This window comes from Carcharhinus amblyrhynchos, chromosome 3 (genome assembly GCF_965287045.1).
Source record: "Carcharhinus amblyrhynchos chromosome 3, sCarAmb.v2.hapA, whole genome shotgun sequence".
NCBI lineage: Eukaryota > Metazoa > Chordata > Chondrichthyes > Carcharhiniformes > Carcharhinidae > Carcharhinus > Carcharhinus amblyrhynchos.
Window position 1 is genome coordinate 38,124,241 of NC_137326.1, and position 6,000 is coordinate 38,130,240.

The window sequence follows — 6,000 nt, forward strand, 5'->3', positions numbered from 1 at the left end:
CTCTCCATGAAAAAAGCTGATTCTTCAAGACAACTACGTAAAGAGTCAAGCATTTATAAAATATTAAATTGCAGATAACAGCGTGTAATTGGCCTCAATAAATAAACTAACTTCAGAACTACTACCTCGATAGATGAATAGATTGAATACATAAAAGCAATGGGAAAATTTTAAACGATTAGACATTGTTACATACTAGGCTACACTTGCAATCCAAAAAAATGTACCATTTTATCCATTTCATGAAATTTTTAAATTCACCTAGAGACTTTTTTTTCACATTTACACTTGAAAGCTTGCAAGCTGGCAGAAGTAACAATCTGGCAATCACAGCCTTTAATGATCATAGCACTGTGATCACCTTACTGAACACAAATACAACTAATGAACTGCTAAGGAAGCAAATCCATTCCTCAAATCCTTGGTTCATGCCTCTGAACAGATGATGGAAAACTCATCAGCTGTTAAACTCTGGCCACTCCCATGATCATTTTAAAATTCGAACAAAGAAACGTACATAATTAGCAGAAACAGGTTTTCCTGCTATTTGTCTCCTTATTAGGAGTGGGCATACTGCAGACCCATCAACCAGATAGCCATTTTTTTCCAATCCTGCCTCCATTTAGTCTCAATCAGGATGATAAAAATTTGGCCCTAAGTGTAGGTGTCACTTACTAATTCACACAGTCTTCACCATTTTATCAAATCAGTTCATGCGCTTGATTGTAACATTTGCACGTTTTAAGTGAATAGCTTAAAATAAAACTTGACATTACTTTGCAGGACATAGCTCCAATAGGAATGCACAACAAAGAAGGGGCTCTGACGAAGCATCATCCTGATTCAAAACATTGGCTCTATTCTCACTCCACAGATGCTGTAAGACTGACTGATAATTTTCAGCATTTTCTATTCTCGTTTCAAATTCCAGCATCCACAATATTTTGCTTTTAAGGAAGGGACTCTAGTTGCTTCTCTGTTCCACCTGCAATTAACTTTGAGACTTATAAATAGAAACAGATACAGATCTTTTTGTCAGTGTAAATGCATAATCAGATTCATTTAAGGAAGTTTGATTATTTCCTGAAAGATCTGAACACGGCTAATTGTAATTTGTCTGTTATAAAATTGTTCATCCTTCTTCATTCGACATTCCACACAATAAATTACATGGGATGATCTCTTTTTAACCTCATAGTTACCGACAGCACATGCACTGCAATTGATGGTGCCTAATGTTTATTTTGCAAACTATCTTCACTTTAAGGAGTTTCAGCTGATTATACCTCAGTTTGTTGTAAAACATCCTTCTTGTATTTTTCTTATTCATTTGTGGGACATGGGCATCACTTGCTGGCCAACATTTATTGCCCAATCCCCTTGCCCTTGAGCTGAATGTCTTGCTAGGCCATTTCCGAGGACAGCTGAGAGTCAACCAAATTGTTGTGGCTCAGGAATCTTTTGCAGGCCAGACTGGGTAAGGACAGCAGATTTCCTTCCCCAAATGACACTAGTGAACCAGATGGGTTTTTTCCAAAAATCAACAATGATCATTAGTAGATTTGTAATTCCAGATTTTTTTTATTGAATTCAAATTCCACCATCTGTCATGGTGGATTCAAACCTGGGCCCCACAGAACATTAGTTGAGTTTCTGGATTAATAGTCTTGTGATAATACTATTAGGCCATCGCCTCCCTACAGGTGGCACAGTGGCACAGTGGTCAGCACTGCTGCCTCACAGTACAAGGGACTCATGTTGGATTTCCAGCTTGGGTCACTGTCTGTGTGAAGTTTTCAGGTTCTCTCCGTGTCTGCATGGGTTTCCTCCGGGTGCTCTGGTTTCCTCCCACTGTCCAAAGATGAGCTGGTTAGGTGGATTAGTCATGCTATCCAAAATTCTCCCTCATGTACCCGAACAGGCGCTGGTGTGTGCCGACTAGGGATTTTCACAGTAACTTCATTGCACTGTTAATATAAGCCTGCTTGTGACTAATAAATAACCTTGAAATTTAACAGAAGGAAAAACCATATATACTTCCCTTTGTTATGTCAGATCATTTCAAGTTTCATACTAATACTCAAAAAGTTTTTGAATGGACTTACCCTGCATCAAGTTGATCTTTACACCTTAGCTATTACTGTAACATTACATTCTGCACTGTTTTGTTTCCTTCTATATGGATGGTATGCTTTGTATGTATAGTGCACAAGAGACAATACTTTTCACTGTATGTTAATACATGTGACCATAATAAAGCAAATCAAATAATACAGGGTACTTGCACAAAGTTTAATATTCATTCTACATACAAAAGGAAGCACTTTAGTGTCTCTATTCTTATATTAGTCAGTGAACTGTCATCAGGATTTGCCTGGGTTGTAGCAGTATGTAACTCCACTTATGGGTCAATTGGAAAATCCACAGCCCAAGATAAAGGATCAGCTTAAAGTAAACCAAAAAGTAGCGATTACTAAAAGCATGTAATTTTTAGGGAGAAAGGCAAATTGAAGGAGTTGAGTATTAGTTGCTGCAGAACCTGTTGCTCTCTTGATTCCTTCACACATCTCTCCAGCATCCTCAGATTCAGCAGCAGATTGCAGTTGTGGAGCATCAACCGATAATGATTGACACTGTGCTGAGCAGCCTGCTGAGATTAGATTCTGGCAGCTCTGAGAGCATCTAGATTTTGTTTGCCAGGGAGTTGCTTTTAATTCATGGGTGTTGTCCTTGTCATTGCAATAACTGACTCCATTTCAATTCAATAAACATCAAACCAGGCACCATTCCTCTGATCACTTTTCCTGCTAGCAGTGAGGGGAGTGTCATTGATGGTGTTGTACAGGTGACCCCACTTTGACACCGCATTTTGACCTTGGTGTTATTGTCTAAAAGAGCTTGTTCGACAATGGAGATTCGGAACCATCTTGACCTAGCTCCAGTGGCCTGGATATGTAGCAAGTAGGTCAATGTACGATGAAGAGTGATGCCAAGGAATTTTAGTATTGGGTTGTGTTAATTATGAGGGTGCTGGCAAAACCACACCTCATCTGCTGATTCCTAGATACTCTGAGAAGTTATAAGTGAACCTTCTTTCAACGTGAGTTAACCCTCTTCAGAGGACATAACCACCAACTAGGGAATGTGGGAGCAAAGTGATGTACAGGACAGATTGAACAAATAGAGCTGATTCCCTTCTCTGAAGAACAATGGTTGAACCAGTTGGATTTTTACAACACTCTGAAGGTTTTCATGGTTTGTTTTGGTGATGGCCAAATGAATATCAACTTCATTCGAAACTTCAATTTGCGCACAACAAAGTCCACAAACAACAATGAGAAGAATAGGAATAGGGGTGGCACGGTGGTGCCACACACCACCAGAGACTAGGTTCAATTCCAGCCTCAGGTACACATCAGTGCATTGGCCATGCTAAATTGCTGCTTAGTATCCAAGGTGTGTAAGTTAGGGGATTAGTGGAGTAGGTATGTGATGTTGTGGGGACAGAGCATGAGTAATACTCTGTCAGAGATTTGGTGCAAACTCGATGTGCCAAATAGCCTCTTTCTGCAATGTAGGGATTCTACGATTCTAACCCATTGATTTGTTTTTGGTTATGGCGGGTGAGGCTGGACAGTTGTTGGCTAGGACAATGGAAGGACAACCTGTTGTCCTGAGAAAATGTTGTAAAGTCTTTTACATCCACAGAAACAGCCAGACAGCCCCTTAGTGTAATATTACATATGATAGACTGCACATTCAATAATGCATCCTAACTTCAGGGACCCATGTTTGGAACAGGAAAATTGACAATGCCTGAGAACTCCTGATGCAGTGACCCCTAAGGGAAGTGATTACATGCAAATAAAAAGACGATGGAAGATAGGAGCAGGTTCAGCTCTGTCACTCCTTTGGTTAGGGTCTATCAATATTCGCTGTCAAACTTCAAATTTGAATAATTGTCAGTTGGGCCAGATTCTGGGCAGCACGGTAGCACAATAGTTAGCACCGCTATCTCACAGTGTCAGGGACCCAGGTTAAATTCCAGCCTTGGGTGACACATTTGCCCAAATCTGTGTGCGTTTCCTCCAGGCGTTCTGGTTGCCTCCAACGCTCCAAAGATGTGCAAGTTAGCTTGATTGGCCATGCTAAATTGACCCTTAGTGTCAGGAGGATTAGCCGGATAAATACATAGGGTTATGGGGATAGGGCCTGGGATGGGATTGGTGTCAGTGCAGGCTTGATGGGCCAAAAGGCCACCTCTGCACTGTAGAGATTGTAAGATTCTATGTCTCAGGGACATGGATGTCCAGTAATTGTACTCAGTACAGAACAGAAAGAACAAAAAATTGTAATGAATAGGGAAAAAATGCTGTGGAAAGAGAAAAGTTAAAATAATGCCGACTATATTAGCTGAAATAAAATAGGACTAGAAAGATAATTGGATGAATTTATCAAATTCTAATCTCAGCATTTCGGTGCTTGTAGTATACAGTGAGTAATGTGAATGAGGTCACTTTCTCCAGATGTTCTCACTATTAAAAATGCAGAGTTGAAATGACTTTAAAACAGTTAGGATGTGCAGCATGTACTATTGTAATATAGGATACCTTTTCTAGCAAGTAAAAGCAATTCAAGAAAACTGTTGAAGGCCAAATATTTTATATGACCATTTGTAGTCTATTGAATGAAACCTGGGACCACGGTTGCTTGAAGCAATTAAACACAGATTCAATCTGACTAGATTCTAATCTAAGTTTACTCATCAACCAATCAGAATTCTCATCTCATGCAATGCAACTTGTTGTTGTTCCATTTACAATTGGTATTCTTGTGAATCTGTCCTGATGAATGCAAGATGAAAAGATTCGACAGCATGTTCTGACCAAAGAAACCAAGCATTTTGAATGCCTTCTTCACCATTCTGTCTCCCTGTGACTCCATTTTCACCGAACTATGAACCTGTACCCTTAGATCTCTTTGTTTCGTAACTCTCCCCAATTGCTCTACCTTTAACTGAGTAAGTCCTGCCTTGGTTTAATCTACCAAAATGCACCACCTCACATTTATCTAAATTAAACTCCATCTGCCAGTCATCAAGATCGTGTTGCAGTCCTAGATAACCTTCTTCACTGTCCACCATGCAGCCAGTCTTGGTGTCATCTGGAAACTTACTAATCTTGCCTCCTAAATTCTCATCCAAATCATTAATATAAATGACAAATAACAGTGGACCCAGCACCGATCTCTGAGGCAAACCATTGGTCACAGGCCTCCAATTTGAAAAATAACCCTCGCCAACCATGCTCTGTCTTCTGTCATCAAGACAACTTTTATCCAATTGGCTACCTCACCCTGGATCCTGTGAGATTTAACATTATGCAACAACCTACTATGATGCTAAAGGCACTTATTGACAATGCTGAAGTGAGACACAGTCCCATGATCCACGCAGGATGAGACTGAACAGATTAATACATTTACTAATTTAAACTTTGCCCTACAGTGCATTTAGTCTGAGATAGACTAATTTCTTCTCATTTTTCAATATGATCTTTGTACCGCTCTATTACTCAATAGATGACTGCACCATTATCAATATCTGCTTGAAACTCTGTGTGGAGTTTGCACATTTTCCCCATGTCTGCATTGGTTTCCTCCAGGTGCTCCAGTTGCCTTCCGTAGTCCAAAGATGTGTAGGTTAGGTGAATTGGCCTTGATAAATTGCCTCTTAATGTCCAGAGATGTGTAGGTTAGCTATGGTAAATGTGCAGGGTTAAGGGAATAGGCCAGGGGGTGGGGCCTGGATAAGATTGTTTTTTCAGTGGGAATTCAGAATCTAATCTCCCACACTCTGCAATGCAGTGGTCACAATTGTGAATTCTATTAAAAGTTTGGTGGGGGGACCTATTCATGCCAGAGTCTAACAGTTCTGGGCCTTTGCACATGCGCATTGGCACAAATTTGTCAGCCTTTGGTTTGTTGGCCAGCTCGATTGCT